The sequence below is a fragment of the Coenobita brevimanus genome, chromosome 42, assembly GCF_032717465.1.
Source record: "Coenobita brevimanus isolate Jiangsu-jjx chromosome 42, ASM3271746v2, whole genome shotgun sequence".
In the NCBI taxonomy this organism is placed as follows: domain Eukaryota; kingdom Metazoa; phylum Arthropoda; class Malacostraca; order Decapoda; family Coenobitidae; genus Coenobita; species Coenobita brevimanus.
The window spans coordinates 15,746,567-15,764,801 of NC_136995.1; positions in this window are offsets into that span (position 1 = coordinate 15,746,567).

Consider the following 18,235-nt stretch of genomic DNA (forward strand, 5'->3'; position numbering starts at 1 on the left):
TTCATTTCACCATTTCTCTACATATTCTCCTTAATGCAGTTCCTCAGCTTTTTTGTCATTTCCTCATCCACATTCCCTTTGTATTTTCATTTCCTTTCACTGTTCACATTTTCATTCTGTTCTTCCCATCGGTGCCAGGAGTTTAGATTATTATTTGTTAATTTATGCATATTTTTGACAATTTAATTCTCTTCTGGCAATGAGTTTTTGATTCAGAATAAAAATTTCTACTTCAAATTGTAATGTACGTGAAGGAGTTAGAGCGTAGTGAATAATTAGTTGTTATAAGAGCACTGGAAAGCAAAGGTAGAGCAAATGGTTATTAAAAAAAGATAGTCCAGTGCTGAATTATTGAGATCAAAGGGAGATGAACGACAAAAAAGGGTGCAGGTAATGAGTCACTGAAAATAAATTTGTGTGTGTGTGTGTGTGTGTGTGTGTGAGAGAGAGAGAGAGAGAGAGAGAAGGGGGGGTGAGTCCTAAATGAACCCTGAAATCTGAGCTGTGTGTGAGTGCGAGGTAATATAAAAAAGGCTGAGTAATGGACAGGCTGAGTGAGAGTGGAGGTGAGGCTGAGTGTTGGGTAAGTGAATCATGCATTAGTGTGATGGGATTTACCAGATAGTGTAATGGATTGCAGGGCTTTGGGGGGAGAATGAGAAGGCAACAAGTTTAGTATTGCTAGAGAGAGTGTGGAATGCAGAGTGGTCACGTGGGGAGGTGATGGAAGGGCATTGTGGGAATAGAAGTAGTGATTGCAGGGAGTGATTTGGTCATTGACAGTGCTATATATACAGTGGGGTTCAGGGTTTTGCTAGTTATCGATACAGGAAGACTGAGATTATGATGGAAGATGGTGTCGAAAGAGAAGATGAAGGAATGGAAGTTGAATTAATGGACAGATGTACCGCGAGTTTGTTTTCCTGTCACTAACACCTTGCGTGAAGTGTGACGTTGGTAATCTGATAATATGTAGAATTACAGATAGATAAGTAGGCTGATAGATCGATCGGCTGGTAGGTAGATAGACAGATAGGTCGACTGATCGGTATACATTTGCTAAAGGTGTCAAAATTCGGATATCAAGAGAGTTATTTTTCTTTCTTCCTTTTCTTTTTGTCTGCTGCGGAGTTCATTAAAGAGGAAGAGAGGAAAAGTATGCATATATATCTTCGTCTCTGAGATCACCATTAACTTCTCCTCGTTAAAACTTTCTTATGGATCTAACTTTCAGATCCACCAAAGTAATGAATGGTGATATTCAGGCGAGGTTAGAGAAGTACAGGTTAAAAAGTCCCTGGCTAAATATATATCTTGTAAAGGCTTATAATGCTTCAGATTTAACCAGTCATTCCCACTGTTATTCTTAGCTTCTTAGCATTAGTTTTATATTCGCTGTAATTAATCGATACTAAGCAAGATCCGAATGCTCAAACTTACGATCATTTACCTGTCATAGCTAAGATTTTTTTTTTCCTAGGGGGATAAGACATAAGGGAATATTCTGTACCTCCTATTCTTGTCCATCCAAGAAATAGAAGCATCATAGTTTTTTCACCTTAACTTGGCCCAGATTTTCGTCCTTTTGTAGCTTATATCACGGAGCTCAACGACCGAGACAATACTACGGCTCAGCACCCTTTCCATAGCGCTTCTTCATGACTGGCATCATATTCTAGTCTTTATTGTTGCAACTCAGCATTCAAGATGGAGAGATGGCAGTTTTTGGCCAAGTTAGAGTAATAAGAGTATAGTTACGACCTGCTATTCATTGTGAGTTGTGATATCAGACTTTTCCAACACAAGATAGCCATTGTGTCATCTTTATTACTTTCATTTATTTCTACCTGTTATTCTTTACAGATTCTTCCCATCGTCACCTTCTTAAAATCTACCATTCATACGTTCTCTGTCAACTCTTAAATTAATGCCCCCACACCTCTTTCTTATTATACATCTTAAACTCTGCTTAAAATTTTGGTTCCCTGCTCTATTTCTTTTTTTGTTTTGTGTTTGCAGCTTCATTTTTATTTTTTGTTCCTGTTTTGTCATTAATTTATACTTTCTCTTTTTCTTCCCTTCATTTTCCATCTCTCCTTGTTGTGCTACTGTTATTTTTCAGCTTATTTTTTTATCTTTCTTTTCTATCTATCTATCCATTGCCAGACGCCTTAATCCCCTAAGGGGTGGCCACAAACAGATCGCCTTCATATCACCCTGTCCCCTGACATTTCACTTCCCTGATCTCTCTTTTCGTGTTTTCTTATTAATTATAGTTTTTTTCTTCTTTTTTCTTTGATTTTTACTTTCCTGTTTTTCTTCTTTTTCTCTTTGATATTTACTGTCTTCTTTCCTTCTTTTCTTTTTTCTTTTTACTGTCTTCTTTCCTTCTTTTTTATTTTTCTTCCCATTCTCTTCCCATATTTTCAGTTTCTCTTCTCTCCTCTTCTTAGCTCTTCTCTTCTCCCCTGTCCTGCCCTGTCCTGTCCTCTCCTCTCCTCTCCTCTCCTCTCCTCTCCTTGCCGTGGCCGTGGTATCTGCTGGAGGAAGCCTGAAGCCAAAGTTTGGATGACCAGATAAAAGGCTAATACCTCACGCACTTCATCCCCCTCCACTACCCCCTCCATCCCACCCCCCTCACCCACCACCTCTTCCAACCTACCCCCCTGCCCCCTCCACCTCTGTCCTCCCTCTCATCATCCCCCCCTACCCCCACTCGCTTCACCTCCACACTCTCTTTATCTTTAATTTTCTTTTTTTCTTTTATGTTTCTACCTCAGCCATATGGATCCATTGCCCCTCCTTCATGACCCTTAAAACTCTGCCTCCGCGTGTATTAAAGAGATTGCAGTCATTGTCAGGCGTGTGTAAGCCGGACGATACAGTATACTCTGTGTGTGTGTGTGTGTGTGTGTGTGTGTGTGTGTGTGTGTGTGTGTGTGTGAGAGAGAGAGAGAGAGAGAGAGAGAGAGAGAGAGAGAGAGAGAGAGAGAGAGAGAGAGAGAGAGCAAATGGAATCCAGACATATACAGGCCCTATGGTACATTTTATGGCACAAACGGCCTAGATAGGAGATGGGGGTGGAAGGAAGAGGAGGGGACGAGGAAATGGAATAACAGGAGGAGGAAGAGGGTGGGAGAAAGACGCAGAGATTATGGAGAAGGAAGGAACGGAGGAAGAAGAGGATATGTGGAGATAAGAAGGCAAATAGTGGAAGGAAGAAAGGGGAGCAGTGGAAGGAGGGAAAGGTTTAGGAAGGAAGCAGAAGGGGATATGGATGAAGGAAGGATGGGAGAATAAAGATGTGGAGAGAGAGAGAGAGAGAGAGAGAGAGAGAGAGAGAGAGAAGGGTGTAAATGATGAAAGTAGAATAGGGAAGGAAAGGGGAGAAGGGAATGTGGTTGGAGAAAGGAGAGAGAGAGAGATTAACCAGCGACAATTGCTAACGAGGCCTGGCAAATTAGCACACACAGCGTCACGTCCCTGATTGTCAGTCGCTCCGGATGTGCTAATTTTCAGCGACTCTCTCGTTAGCAGCCTAGTCGATGGTGTTTTTGGCCTGATGTGTTTGACGCCCGGCTGTGTGTGTGTGTGTGTGTGTGTGTGTGTGTGTGTGTGTGTGTGTGAAAGAGAGAGAGAGAGGGGAGGGAGTAATTAGGAGTGTATTGTATGTGGATCAGATTACCTACGTTCATGTTTTTTTTTACGTATTGTTATATCGTTTTACTCGTGTTCATTTATTCATACTCAATTAATAGAACTCAATAGCCTTTCATCAGAGTGTACACAAATGCACAAATGGTTGGCGTGGTGTTCAGTCAATGTAATTGAGAGTGTACAGTGGGGGTGTGCATAGAGCCTTACTGGGTGTACTGTAGTGTTCACCTGAGTGTTATTCCTCGAACACCTGCAGTAAGATTTTTTTTGGTGATTAGTCTATAGTCATTCGAATTATTTTGTTTTCTAGTCAGGCGATTTATTTTGAGTTTTCTAGGCAGACGATTTATTTTGAGTTTTCTAGGCAGACGATTTATTTTGAGTTTTCTACAGTCAGGCGATTTATTTTCGGTTTTCTAGTCACGATTTGTTTTCAGTTTTCTGGTCAGACAATATATTTTTTCTAAAGGCAATTTATTTTCAGTTTTCTACAGTCAGACGATTTATTTTGAGTTTCAGTTATTCCCTCGCATTAAAGGGGTTGCATATCTAGCGTATTACTACATCAAGAGAAAGAAAACTACTTACTGAGTTTGAGAATAAAACGCACCTGACAGTCTGGGAAAAAACACTTAAGACAGTGATAAAGGAAGGATGAAAAAATACTTAAGACAGTGATAAAGGAAGGATGAAAAAATACTTAAGACAGTGATAAAGGAAGGATGAAAAAATACTTAAGACAGTGATAAAGGAAGGATGAAAAAATACTTAAGACAGTGATAAAGGAAGGATGAAAAAATACTTAAGACAGTGATAAAGGAAGGATGAAAAAATACTTAAGACAGTGATAAAGGAAGGATGAAAAAATACTTAAGACAGTGATAAAGGAAGGATGAAAAAATACTTAAGACAGTAGTAAAGGAAGGATGAAAAAATACTTAAGACAGTGATAAAGGAAGGATGAAAAAATACTTAAGACAGTGATAAAGGAAGGATGAAAAAATACTTAAGACAGTAGTAAAGGAAGGATGAAAAAATACTTAAGACAGTGATAAAGGAAGGATGAAAATATACTTAAGACAGTGATAAAGGAAGGATGAAAAAATACTTAAGACAGTGATAAAGGAAGGATGAAAAAATACTTAAGACAGTAGTAAAGGAAGGATGAAAAAATACTTAAGACAGTGATAAAGGAAGGATGAAAATATACTTAAGACAGTGATAAAGGAAGGATGAAAAAATACTTAAGACAGTGATAAAGGAAGGATGAAAAAATACTTAAGACAGTGATAAAGGAAGGATGAAAAAATACTTAAGACAGTGATAAAGGAAGGATGAAAAAATACTTCAGAGAGTGATAAAGGAAGGGTGAAAAGTCTTATGCATGTCCGTCCCGGTGATTACTGGGACTTTGTAGTTGGGTGCAGCCACATTAAGGAGGTTTGTGTGTGGGAATTGGACGATAGAGAAGCTCCCGCATCACAAAAAGAATATACCAGATGAGAGATGAAGAAAGGGAAGAGGTGTAGTGAAAACAAGAATAATGAGAAGCAAGAGAAGCTGGAAATGTAGTTAAGGAATAAAATACGTGAAAAAAAAAACGCATCAGACAAAGCATATATCACATGAGAGATGAAGAAAAGGAGGAGATATAGTGAAAACAAGAATACTCAGAAGCAAGTGAGGCTGGAAATGTAGGTAATAAAAAAAATACCTGAGGAAAACTTAATAAAAATAAAGGAGAAGGGAGAAAATAAGAAGGGTTGAGAAGGCGTGCGAGGAGAAAACGAAGAGGAAAAACAGTTTGCATGAGAATGATTGATACGGATAAATGTGCAACAGGTGTGGTTTCGAGGTGTTAGGTGAGAGGGAGGGAGGGGGAGACGAGAAGGAGGGAGGGAGAGGGAGGGAGACAAGAAGGGGGGGAGGGAGGAAAGCAAGAGGAGAGAAAGAGGGGAGCAATATAGGAAGGCATGAAGAGGTAGGAGAAGTTAATTAAACGAGACGATAATCAATATGGCATTACCTAAGCTGCATGTTTGAGAGAGAGAGAGAGAGAGAGAGAGAGAGAGAGAGAGAGAGAGAATCCAAACATATATAGGCCCTATGGTAGCAGAGAAATGCGTTCGAGGGGAAAAAATCACCAAAGAAATAAACCTGCATTGAAAAAAGGAATGGAGGAGCTTAGGACAGTAAAGGAGGGACCAGCAGTGACTGAGGAATGTGTGTGTGTGTGTGTGTGTGTGTGTGTGTGTGTGTGTGTGTGTGTGTGTGTGTGTGTGAGGGCAGAGGTGGGGGAGAAGGGTCAGGGCGAGACACAAACCGGCCGAGTTGATTAAGGGTCACAGAGGAACTGATTGACCAAAAGTAAATAAGGTTATCTGACGCCAGCCACACCACACCACACCACACCACACCACACCACACCACACCACACGATACCATACCATACCATACCATACCGTCACACTATGTCTTGGCCTTCTTGGCTATATGCCTTTGACCAGCCCTGCACACACACACACACACACACACACACACACACACACACACACACACACACACACACACACACACACACACACACACACACACACACACACACACACACACACACACACACAGCAAAATATTATACGCGGCGGACGATGGCACGCCCAGGTGTAAAAATAATAATGCCGATATAGCAGCATTGAGAGAAAAAAGAAAAAAAGGGAAAAAAAAGAAAATAGTTCACATAGTAACGACAGGGAAAGTGTACTTGACAATGTCCTTTTTAATTAACTCTTTATTAACTTTATAATGGTCGAGACAATTATTCCTGGCAACACCAATTAATTACGGTATATCCAGGTGAAAGTCAGTTCAGGATCCCGGTAGTGTTATTAATAAATCTGTATATTGCCAGACGCCTTCATTCCGTAAGGGGTGGCCACAGACAAATCGCCTCCATGTCGTCCTGTCCCCCGCCATTTCACTGCCCTCCCTCCAGCTCACACACCCCATCTTTTATATACCTCTCCACTCCATCCCTCCATCTCATCCTCTTTCTTATTTATGATCTTGTGCCTTATCACTGTACTGCACCGGGTCACGCCTGGGTCACCCCTAGCCCTAGTCTTGGTCATCACAGGTCATAGGTCGCACAGGTCAAAAAGCACACGTGTGGGAAGGGCAACCTACTCACAGTGACCCCTGCCATTGGGTGAGTTTGGCCCCAGGAGGTGATGGTGTTTTTGAAGCGTATTATTTAATGTTTAGTATTATTTTCTGTGCATATATTGGTTAATTATGCTTTATCTTGCTGTTGAGTGCCGCGGCCACCATCATACCATTTTATCATCATCATCATCATTCTCATCTTCATCTTCATTATCATCATCATGATCATTATTATTATTATTATTACTATCATCATCATCATCACCATTCTTTTATTATTATTATGATGATGATGATCATGATCATAATCATCATCATCGTATTATTATTATTATTATTATTATTTCCATGACTATGAATTAGGTGGGTTGGATACGGAGAAATGAAAGGCAGAACACAAACATGAGAACCCTCACCAGCGTTGACAGAGATATTGGTGGGTCAGACGTGCATTCTCTCATTATGGCAGCCTTGGATGCACATTACGGCATGTAATCCAAACAGCTCTCGTGACAGCTGCATTACCCAGCTGTCACATCACGTCACGTCAGCTGTCACTGGTCCTCTTATATGATTTGCAATGCTGACAGTTTGATAATGGCTTCAAGCTGGTATGGACGGTGGTGTGGTAATGCTGTGTGTACTTTATTAAACACCGAGACACATACAGGACACACCAGGTATGACTCACGTGTATAGCATTCAGGAAGATTATCTGGCCACTCTAAGCCATTTTTATCATAACACATGTCCTCCTCATTCTTCCTCCTCCCTGTTCCTCCTTCTTCCACTCTCGTATTTCTTTTCCTCCCTCTCTTTATAATTCAGGTGTCCCCGCCCTGCCTTCATCACCTGTCCACTTCATCCATTACCCGCACGCCTTTTTCACCTCCTCTCTCCTCCTCCTTTTCTTCTACTCTCCTCTCTTCTTCTCCTACTCTCCTCCCTTTCTTCTTCTACCCTCCTCCCATTTCATTTTCGACGTTATCGAATGATCTTTACTTGCTCTGATTTTTGGTGACCACTTCTTTCCTTTGTTACTGTTCCCTTGTCCTTCTTATTCTTTTTCACTTTCTCCAATGTATCAGTATCAGTATCGGTATCGGTATTAATATATTGGTCAAACTTTTGCCACGTTCGGTTTATTCTTATTAATTTTCACATCTTGCGCTATTTTCATTTCCTCCCATCTGTTCATTTTCCTTCCTTTTTACTTAGTTTTTCGGTGTTTAGGGTCTCTTACTTGATCTTGCGCGTAACGTTTGTAAAATCATTTGCAAGACATACACAATTATTTTTTCTAATTCTGCTTGTGGCATTGGTGAATTTAGGGATTGAAAACCTTGCTTGTAGTCTTAATGTTCTCAATAGGAGTGTTTTCGGATTTTGAAAGGACTGGTTTTAATCACATTGGAAATTATTATCAGTAAATAAATGATGTTTTTGAGGTAGAGTTAAATAATTCGTATCTACAGACCATAAATTGTTTGTTTTCTGTGATGCTTATTAGGGTTTTATGTGACAGGTGTTGTGTGATGGTTTCAGGTGTGTGTAATGTAATATCCAGTCCCATTAACCTTTACCAAACAGCCTGCTTCATTATTCATTCCTCATCAACATACAATGACACTGACTATCATGTTGCTGCCTCAGTGTGTTGGTGAAAATGCAGTGTATAATTATGCCACTGACCACCAGCTGCTTGTGTGTGTGTGTGTGTGTGTGTGTGTGTGTGTGTGTGTGTGTGTGTGTGTGTGTGTGTGTCAGTATTCACCCACTTTTTCTTTACCATTTTCAGCTGCATTTTCTCTTCACTTTCCTTTCCATATTATTTTCTGATTGGTTGAAAGATACGAGCAATAAAGTCGCCCCAGCTTACAAATTACCGTATCCTTTCCTCACTGCCAGCCATTTATTTGCTACCCTGCACGCACACAACACACACACACACACACACACACACACACACACACACACACACACACACACACACACACACACACACACACACACACACACACACACACACACACACACAAGTAAAGCCACCAAAAATAATCCAGAGTGTGCACAGGCCCTGAGTATACCACTAAAGAGGATAATACCTGAAAATACCTGGTGTTAGCGGGGAGGGAAGGGAGGGGGGTGTGGAGTGATGGTATGAAGACGTGGTGTGATGATGTACCCTCACAATCACCTCCTGTATTTAACTATCATTGTGCCGTGTGTGTGTGTGTGTGTGTGTGTGTGTGTGTGTGTGTGTGTGTGTGTGTGTGTGTGTGTTTTACCTATTCATCCACTCCAGCCATACACCACCCTATACACACAGCCAATTTATTTATTTATTTATTTATTTTTTATCGGTGGTAATGGCCAGGTGGTGGGCTATTAAATCCAGATGTGGCCGCTTCACGCTGCCCTCCCTCCATCCATCACTTCATCACACGGCCATTTTTACTCAGCCTCACCTGTGATGTATGGCAGGGCAACACTGGCTCACCTTCATTACCACCTCATTACACCGCATCACTCAGACACTGGGTCATTACACTAGGTTATCAGTTTTGAGTGAATAATAATTGGACGAATCACTAACCGTTCGAAATTGATATTCTGCGCGTATTGGATCCTGTTCAGTGGCGTGGACTGATGGAAGTATATAGCAACACTGCAAGACATATTAAAATTACCGTGTAGTGTTGAGCTATAGCGTGGGTGGCATGCAAAGCGATAATACTGTGTCGTGATGTACAGTATGTCTCACAGGAGTAATAGCACTAGCAAAGGAGAAATGAAAGAGTAAACATATTAGGGTGATGAGAGAGGTGTACATTGTAAGTAAAGTACATAATGTAACAATGTACTTGTGGGTTTTGTGCTAGTTATTGTTGGGGTTGTTTTTGCACTTGCTTAAAGGTGGAAGGGTTGCGTCTGGGGTGGATTTTGAATATTACGAAATGGAAGAGAGTATTTTCAGTTCCATAAGTCGCATTTACTAGATTTAGAGACTCAGTTCTTAGACCGTTTGTAGGGCACGGGTGTTGCTGTTCCTGGGTGCCCCTTCCTGTTATTATCTTTGTGTTCTGTTTTATTCTCAGCCGAAATATTACTTCACACTTTTCCTGCTCCTCTTCTTTTCCCTCCTCTGGTCCTTTCTTCGTCCACTCCTTCTCCATCTCCTCCTCTCCTTCGTCTCCTACTTCTCTGTCTGCTCCTCTCCTCCCTCCCCTACTTCTCCATCTTCTCTCCTTCCTCCCCTGATCCCTCCTTCATGCCCTACTTTTCCTTCACCTACACAGTTCTCCTCGTCCCTCCTGCCCTCCCCTCCCCATCACCATTACATCACTCACGCCCAACGACCCTTGGAACAAAATTACTAAGCATATTTTTACCTCAGCAAGATTACCACAACAGGGATTAAGGTTTTTACGGCATATATTTTTTCTGCAGGATATACTAGGGTGGTGGAGAGGGCCCGACAGGTACTGATAACCCTGGGCACAGAAAATTCACACTAATTTTGATCAGGTAAAGGTAGGGAGGAAGGAAACAGGTGTACAGTTGCAGACATAAATACTGGGCTACTGAGCGACAAATAGTGAGACAGTGAGTGATGATTTTTGAGACCCAGTGAACCGATCTTCTGAACTCATGACTCTTTTCAGATGTTAGCGATAAAATTCATGATTCTTCGTCGGAAAACGAAGCCAGTGTTCGTAACTACAGTATACTGTACACTGAAAAATAAATCTTTAGACAAATTTTCAAAACCCAAAGACAGGGAAGAGAGAGAGAGAGAGAGAGAGAGAGAGAGAGAGAGAGAGAGAGAGAGAGAGAGAGAGAGAGAGAGGAAATAGTGATAAGGATAAACTGCAATAAATCAGTGGGTAATAAAGAAGGTGATTAAAAGTAATTGTTTATGAGTGCTGAGGAAGTACTGGTGGAGAGAGAGAGAGAGAGAGAGAGAGAGAGAGAGAGGGAGGGAGAGAGAGAGAGAGAATTTTTGGGAACACAGATGGAATAGAAGAGCGGAAAAGTTACAGATCAAAGCTGGGAACAGAAAGAGCAGGAAATTAGGTATGAATAGAAGCAGGTGGGGAAGGGGAAGAAGAGGGGAGGTAGGAGGAGGAAGGGGGAAGCAGAGGGGAGGCAGGAGGGGGAGGGGAAAGGAGAGAGGAGGTAAAGGGGATGTGGAGAAAGGGAGAGAGGATGCAGGAAAGGGTGTGGGGCGGAGGGGAGAGGAGGTAGAGGAAGGGATGTGAGACAGGAGGAGGAAGGGGTAGGGGGAAGCAGAGGTAAGATAGGAAAGGGTGGGGGAAGCGGAAGTGAGGGAGGAGGAAGAAGGGGGAAGCAGAGGTGAGATTGGAAAGGGAAAGGGGAAGCAGAGGTGATGCAGGAGGTGAAAGGGGAGGCAGAGGGGAGGGAGGAGGAGGGAGGGGAAGCAAAGGTGGGGCAGGAGTAGAAGGGGGAAGCTGAGATGAGGCAGGAGGAGGAAGGGGGAAACAGAGATGAAGAAGGAGGGGGTAGGGGGAAGCAGAGTTGAGGCTGGAGGGGGAGGGGAGGCAGAGGTGAGACAGGAGGAGAAGGGGGAAGCAGAGGTGAGCCAGGACGGGGAGGGGAAAGCAGAGGGGAGGCAGGAGGAGGAATTGGAGGCAGTGAGGCAAGAAGGGGATATAGAAGGGAGGGAGGGTCAGCAGGGAGGGAGGATTAATTTTTTCCCCTGTAGTTCCCTCACTTGGGGACTATAAACCTTAATTATCCCAGCAGTCACGATGAGAGAGAGAAAAAAAAAAAATACCAAACACTAATTCCCTCTCTCGTTCCTTCCTTAGTACATCACCATCTCTCACCTGTCACAGTCAACACCTTTTCCATCACCATCTTTTAATCAATTTCCTGACATCTTTAACCACTTCACTCCAATGACGTATTCTTCATTTTTTTAAAATCCTTGCTTGGACGTCATTAACATAGTTTTCTTATTGCCTTCCTTTTATATATATATATATATATATATATATAACCAAGAAATATATATAACTTTCATGGTCTCTTCCAAAACACAGGATCCTTACAATGTTGAAAATGGTTTTGTGGTAACAAGAGTACATTAGGAAAGGCGTCATTGGGTTGAGAAGGCCAAAGACATCTTTAGGTGTAAACATTAATCATAACCTTCAGTCACCCATTAAATATTTTCCCGTTTTCTTTTCAGCCCCTCCCATTATCTTTGCATTTTTTACCTCCTCTCGTAAGTTTTCTTCTTCCTCTTTCCGTCTCCTCCACTTATCTGTTTTCCCTGTTTTCTCTCGCCCTCCTCCTTCCTTCTCCTTTTCCTCCCGCTCTCCTCCTCCTTCCTCTTGTACTTCCTCCCTAATGCTCGTCCTCACCTGTCTTCCCTTTCTTCCCCTCCTCCTCCGCCTCCCCTTTCCTTGTCCCCTTCCTCCTTTTTCTCCTCCTTCCTTCCGTACTCCCTCTTTTACTTCCTCCCTCCTGCTCGTTCCCACCTGTCTTCCCTCTTTCCTCCTCCTCCTCCTCCTCCCTCCCTCTCTCCTTCCTCCCTCTCGTCTTCCTTCCTTCCCTCCTTCCTCTTTTACTTCCTCCGTCCTACTCGTCCTCACCAGTCTTTCCTCTTTCCTCCTCCTCCTCCTTTTTCTCCACCTTTCATCCCTCCTCACTCTCTTCCCTCCTCCTCCTCCTCACCTTTGCTGCAATAACCGTGTGAGTGTGGCCAAGAAATATATATCTCTCTCCCTCACCACTGTCTCTTAAAGTACTGTGTAAAATGGAGGAGGAGGAGGAGGAGGAAGACTAGGACGAGGAGGACGAGGAAGAAGATTACTGTGAGGGAGGAGGAGGAGAGGGAAGATAGTAGGAAGGAAATACGAGGAAATAGAAGTGTTGGAGGAGTAAAAGGGAAGAAGGAATGAAGGAAAAAAGGAAGATGTTGGAAGGAAGGAAGATGCAGTATGTGGCAGGGAGAAGTGAGAAAGAGAAAAAATGAAAGTGACAAGGAAGTGATGAAAGAAACTATCAAGGAAATGGAAAATGTAAGAAAAGGAAACAGTGAGAAATGAAATGAAAGAATGGTGAATGTAAGAGGGAAGGAAAAGGGTAAAAAGAGAGAATGTGAGGAGGAAAGAAAGAAAGGTGGAATAGAAGAATATGAGAGAGAGAGAGAGAGAGAGAGAGAGAGAGAGAGAGAGTTCATTATCGTTTTCATCTCTAGTAGGTTATTTATTCCAGCAAATGTCCGATAAAGAATTCACCTCTCTCTCTCTCTCTCTCTAATAAAGCCGTTTACGGGAAACTAGAATAAGTTGGTGTTATCGTAGCGCAAGATAAAAGAAAAGTACAAAGAAAAAAAAAAGAAAAGAAAATGGAAGCGAACTGGAAGGCAGACTCAAAAATAGTGTAACGGTTGGATAAAAAGGTCCATTAATTGAAATCTGGGTTTAATCGGCCGTAGATTTTCATTACTGTAGTTTTACCCTCGCAGATACTGTGCTGGGAGAGAGAGAGAGAGAGAGAGAGAGAGTAGTGGTGGTGGTAGAGGGTGTGGTTGTTATTGCAGGGTTGTGTGGGTGGAAATATTGGGCTGTATTGTGGTGGAAGTGAGGAAGATCACAGGGACACGCCACCACACTGACCACACGACGGGCATACGTAGCATAGGCAATGTAGGTCAAGGCAGGTCAAGGTAGGTCAAGTCGGGAGGAGAGAATAGGTGCATGAACTCGGGAAACCAGGTCATTTTGTGCTTCGTGTTATTACCTTTATATCTTGTTCAGTCTAGGAAAAAAAATTGAATCGAGACAGTGGTGGAAACAGTCTTAAGAAGATCGTAAAATGGAAGGGTGAGGTCACGGTGAGGGTAGGTGGGTGAGCGAAAGGAAGACGTACATGGCCTCGTTCTGAAGAGGTTAAAAGACCGATATTCTGAAAATAATAAACCCTCTTCTTCCGTCAGCTCAGTGAATTATGTGCTTCAGTATTGTACTCTCTCTCTCTCTCTCTCTCTCTCTCTCTCTCAGGAGCCGTCAGCTGTGTGGACTCTATATCAGGCTTTACTGACCCCCCCCTTCCCCCCATTCCTGTTTCACCCCCCCATCTCTCACTTCCTCTCTCACATTTTTCTCTTTGCTGCCTCTTCCGTGTTGTTTCACTCTTATTTTCGCCCAGTGTTCTCATCTTTTGAAACAATTTTTTTTATGCAGGTTTCAACAGTACCAGTAGTATGAACGAGAATATGTACAATTATTGGCTTTCGTTATCGTTATTTATCTTTTCGTTATTGCCTGCAGAAATCCACTAATAATTTTCTGCTAACGAACAATCAAAACTTTCCCTAAATCGTGGTTTGAGCCAGACATCCAACGCCACTGCAGTTTATTTAAGTTTATTTGTTAAGTTTATTTATTTAAGTTTATTTGTTAAGTTTATTTATTTAAGTTTATTTGTTCACCTCATAATCATCCTTCATGGTCAGGTTTAGTCTTGTAGTGTCAGAGTTTCTTGTTTGTCATTTCCCGTGTTTTACTAAATGTAGACAGGGCTAAGGAAACATGACTCTTCTTATCGTTTATCCTTTATTATAATGTATCACAGACTGAAATCTATGCAATAATGAGTGATGGTAGTCTGAATTTTTGAATAGTTTTTATTTGTGATGTAACCTACGTTTGTAATAATGTCTTCTTGCTTTCCTATCCTTATGTTTCTTCACTCAGGAATCTTAATACTTTATACACCTGTGATAGCCTACAACACAATTAACTCTCTGCTACATTCATTATAACCTGCTGTAATTTTTTATAATATGCTACGTTTGTTGTAGTTAATTACATCTGATATCACCCATTACACTAGTTACAACACATGCTTTTTTGTAACGTTTGTACTTTTGTACTATGCCTTAACAATAAAATGTGACTGATAATGTCTTGCTTGTTTGCAGGTAAGTGGATATTACGATGCAGGTCACCCACACTTCCTCATCCCCTCACCTGCGTTATCCTTCGTGAGTATTAGCAGGCAAATTTGGAGCGGTATTTTTGCGCTGTTAGGAAGCTTACTAACACTTCTTCCTTACCAATTTATTCCTCATTCTGCTCCGTTACTGTATTCATGTGTGTTATTCATGCAGTCTCTGTCGGCAGTGGAGTTAGTAGGGGAGTGAAAGATAAAAATGGTTGATTACTAGTGGAGAAGAGAGAAAAAGTGAGCAGATGGACAGAACACTTTAAGGAATTGTTGAACATAGAGAATGGAAGTAATGCGAGTATAAGTGGCTGGGGAATGGCTGGGAGAAAGAGGGAGGTGAGAAGACAGGAAGAAATCAGTAGGATAGAAGTTGTGGAAGCAATGAAGAAAGTCCAACTGTGGAAAGCCCCAGCAATTTATGGAGTGTGTGGTGAAATGCTGAAGCATGGGGGAGGGATAGTAGTAGAATGGATGTGGAGGATGTGCAGATTGGCCTGGGAGGAAGGTAGAGTCCCGGAGGATTGGAAGTCAGGTATAATTATTCCCTTGTACAAGGAAAAGAAGAAAAAGAAGTGTGTTGTAATCACAGGGGCATTTGTCTTCTTAGTGTAATAGGACAAGTGTATGGTAGGATACTTATTGACAGGTTAGGGAAATAACAGAGGATTTAGTTCGAGAAGAACAGGGAGGCTTTAGGAAGGGAAGAGGTTGTGTAGATCAGATATTCATTCTTAGATCTGTAGTGGAAAAGTTTCTGGAGAGGGGAAAGAAGTTGTGTGCGGCCTTCATGGATTTGGAGAAAGCATATGACAGGGTGGATAGACAAGGATTGTGGAAAGTATTAAGAATTTATAGAGTAGATGGGAAGTTGCTGAATGCTGTGAAGAGTATGTACGATGGTGCTAAGGCTGCAGTGCGTGTGGATGGTGAACTGAGTGAATTTTTCTCTTTAAAGGTTTGGTTGAAACAGGGATGTGTCATGTCTCCATGGTTGTTCAATCTGTACATGGATGGGGTAATAAATGAGAAATAATATAGGGCAGTGGATATTGGAGTGGCCCTAGTGAGATAGGATAGTGTTTGGAAACTCCCTGTACTGTTGTTTGCAGATGATACTGTGTTGTTAAGTGAAGACGAAGGGGAGCTGCAAGGCTTGGTGGATGAGTTTGGGAGAGTGTGTATGAAACGAAATCTAAAGGTGAATGTAGGGAAGAGTAAAGTGATGGTCTTTGAGAGAGGTGAAGCCAGTGAATGTACAGTGAGGTTGGATGGTGAGAAGCTGGAAAATGTGAGTACGTTTAAGTACTTGGGGAGTGTGATGAGTAAGGATGGAGGTTTGGAGGGTGAAGTGCTTGAAAGGGTACAACAAGGAAGAAAGGTTGCTGGTTCTTTGAAAGCACTGATATGAAACAGGGAAGTGAGCATGGAAGTGAAAAAGTTACTACATGACAGTATTGTGATGCCAACTCTAACGTATGGAAGTGAAGCTGGACGTTGTTGGAAGGACACAAGTCAAGAGTGAAAGCAGTGGAAAAGAGTTATTTAAGAGAAGCCCTTGGAGTCACATGACGAGACAGGATGACAAATGAGGATATAAAGGAGCGTTGTGGTGTTTATGTGGATGTGATAGGAAGCATTAGGAAGAACACACTGAGGTGGTTTGGCCATGTGGAGAGGACGGAGGGTGAGGGACCGACGAGGAGAGTGTATGTGAGTGAGGTGGAAGGGGGGAGAGGGAGGGGGAGGCCAAGGATGAGATGAAGAGATGGAGTGGAGAGGTATACGAGAGAGGGGTGTGTGAGCTGGGAGCAGGGCAGTGACATGGCGGGGGACAGGGCGACGTGGAGGCGATTTTTTTGTGGTCACCCCGTACGGGATTAAGGCGTCTGGCAGTAGACAGATAGATAGTTCAAGAATAGAAATATTAATTTGTAGTTCAAGAATAAATAAAAGATAAAATAAATAAAATAAATTAAAAAGATAATAAAAAGATAAAATAAATGAAAGATATTTATTTATAGTTCAAGAATAAATCGCTAAGGAATAGGTGATAGGGAGCCTGGGACAATATCTGAGCATCATAATGGACACTTTACTCCGTTCACTTTAACTTGGTGTATAATTCCCATCTCTGCATCTTCAGTGTTGAGCCATAAGAAGAGATTAACACTATACATTGGTGCTCATCACGAAGAAGTGCTAAGGAGATGATGCGGAACCGTAGTACTGTCTTAGCTAATTATTAAGAAGTGCTATGGAGATTATGCGGAACCGTAGTATTGTCTGATTCTGAAACCGACATGGAGGCGATTTGTTTGTGGCCACCCCTTACGGGATTAAGGCGTCTGGCAATAGATAGATAGTTAGAAAGGATTATTTAGCACATTTATAAAACATGCTGCCGCCTTACCACTGGATCAGAACCCTCAGTTAATCCATGTATTATAAATTATATGGTATTGTAATCCTGTTGTTCCCAGGGGATTATATTGAGTATGAGAGACCATTTTTTTTTTTTTTTAACTAGAGGGATTAATTAAGGCCTTCAGGAAAACCCCTTCAGTACGAGAGTCTAGGAAGCTGAATAAAATCGTCTGTAGGTAGCAAGAGTGAACCCAAAGATGTCGTTGTATTGAAAGGGTTAAGGCTTTCTCTCTCTCTCTCTCTCTCTCTCTCTCTCTCTCTCTCTCTCTCACACACACACACACACACACACACACACACACACACACACACACACACACACACACACACACACACACACACACACACACACACACACACACACATCATGTCCTTACAACCCTCATCTTTGTCTTAAAATGTATAACAGTGTTAGTGTAATGAAAGGTTTGGTGGGAATGACATGAAGTGAGGGGTGGGTGGGGGGAGAATGAAAGGAGAGAGAGGGGAAATGTGTGACGATGAGAGGGGTTCAGGGAGGAGGGTATGTAAGTGAGAGAGAGAGAGAGAGAGAGAGAGAGAGAGAGACAGAGACAGAGACAGAGACAGAGAGAGCACATGACCCTTTGGCGTGGCCTGGGTGAGGTGGGGTGAGGGTAGGGGGGGGGGAGAAGGAATGTAAACATAGCCGTTTTAGGCTGGGCAAACCACACGTACACCGCTAACTGTGAGGTCAAAGGGGTAGTGTAAGGTAGGGTAGGGTGGGGTAGGGTTGGGTTGGGTAGGGTAGGGTAGGGTAGTATAAGGTAGGGTTGGGTTGAGATGAGTAGGGAAGGGTAGGGTTGGGTTGGGTAGGGATAGGTCAGGGTGATGTAGGTCAGGATGGGGTAAGTTTGGATAGATCAAAATGAGGTAGGACATGGTAGGGTACGGTAGGGTTGGGTTGGGTTGGGTTGGTCAAGATGATGTAGGGTAGGGTAGGATAGGTTTGGGTAGATCAGAATGTGGTAGGACAGGGTAGGGTAAGGTA